Raw genomic sequence first — 1,951 nt, forward strand, 5'->3', positions numbered from 1 at the left:
CGGCTGGCCGGAGCCCACTCCCGTCGCGCCCCCCACTCCGGGTCCCCCAGGCACCCCGAAACCTTCTTGCTGAGCCGCTGACATTGCCGGCAGTATCGCGACGCAGGCAATGAGGGTGATGATGACCCCCCACCTTGAACGTGTGGATGATGATGATGATAATGACGGTTGTGGTGATGATGATCGTCGAGGGCGAGCTGCCCTCCTGTCTCCAGGGGCAGAGGCCCCGTGTGTGAGGAGAGGCGGGAGGGCCCTCTGGGCAGTGGGGCCCGTGGCTCCGGGTTCAGCCCTAATGGCCCACGGGCCCGACAGGCCTCGGCAGCCGTCACGATCCCCCTGCTGATGATGATGCTGCTGCTGCTTTTGCTGCCCTTCCGGCTGCTGCTGCTGCTGCTGATGATGATGCCGATGATGACAAAGCTGAATTTGCTCCTCCTGCTCAAGATGATGACGCGCGCGTGCAGGCTGCTCTTGCCGAGGCTGTTGTCCTTCAAACGGAGTCACCCATTGGCTTGACACCCGACGGCCGTCTACGCGCCCACGTGGCCTCCTGGACCGCCACGAAGCTTTCAACCGCTGCCCCTGACGGCAGCGTTGTTTCAACCGTCGCAGTCGCCGCTGATGTCGGTGCAGATGCTGCTGCTGCTGCTGCTCCAGTGGTTGGTCAGCCTGCTGCACCCGACACCGTTGACTCAGCAGCCGAGGCCGGTAGCGCTGCCGCAAGTGACGGGCCCAGTCCCGGGCCTTCAACCGTCTCAGCTGCTGCAGTGGCCACGGCCGCCGCCGCCACCACAGGTGCGACCAAGGCAGCGCGAGCGGCGCCCCCGTCGGGCAGAGGCGTCGACGGGGATTGGCGGGGGTTGGCCGCGACCACGCGCCGACGTCACTGGCCCACAAGCTCCTCCTCCCGCCGACGTCATGGGCCCGCAAACTCCTCCCACTGACGTCACGGTCCCGCAAACTTCTCCCGCCGACGACGACGACGACGTCGCGGGCCCGCGAGCTGCTCTCGCCGACGTCGCGGGCTTTCGAATTCCTCCCGGCGACGTCACGAGTCGGCGAGCTCCCGACGACGTCACGATCCAGCGAGCTCCTCCTGCTGACGTCACGAGCACGCCAAGTGCTCCTCTCGCCGACGTCACAACAATGCGAGCTGCTCCTTTTGGTGACGTCACGAGCCTGCAAGCTCCTCCTCCTGCTGACGTCACGAGTCTGCGAGGTCCTCTTGCTGTGTGCGGCCCGAGGCATCATCTCCGGCACAGCGCATTATCCTCGCGGGGGAGGCCAGTTCCCGCCGCCCCGCGGGCCCACGAGGCTCGGGGGACCCAGTGTCTCCCCCTTCCCTCCCTCCCTCCCTCCCACCTTCCCCCACTGCTCCTCCTTCCTCCTGCTCCTCCCCCCCTCCTCCTCCTCTTCAAAGCCTGCGGGAGACGGAATAGAAGCGGGCATATGGGCACAAATAGTCAAGAAACGTCCAATCAGTGGTAACAGATTAACCATTTACGAATCCATTACAACATTCGCGATGCTCACATCTAATTATGTTGTATGCGTCGTATGCGGATGATGCGCAGTGACACACTCGGAGTAATTGTAAAGAAAGAGAAACGCAAAACAAGGCAGTACAAATAAACAAAGCGCACACGCGCACGCGCACACACACACACACACAAAATACATAAATGAGACAGCAAATGAATGTCACTCTCCGAGTCGAATTCTAACCGCCGCACCGTGACGGCGTTCATGGAGGAAGGACGGGCGACAAGAAGGCGGCGTTGATAGAGGGGCCATGAGCCCAAAATATCTCGTCGGTACCACCCGAGGTGGCAGCAAATTTACCGGTGGCATTACATTTCAATTTGTTAACGAGGCCAATAACAGTGAATGACGTGATAACAACGGGAGATGGGTGGAGTTATCAACGTGATTTACTCTTATGAGCCACACG

This window comes from Lampetra planeri, chromosome 27 (genome assembly GCF_965212315.1).
Source record: "Lampetra planeri chromosome 27, kcLamPlan1.2.h2, whole genome shotgun sequence".
In the NCBI taxonomy this organism is placed as follows: domain Eukaryota; kingdom Metazoa; phylum Chordata; class Hyperoartia; order Petromyzontiformes; family Petromyzontidae; genus Lampetra; species Lampetra planeri.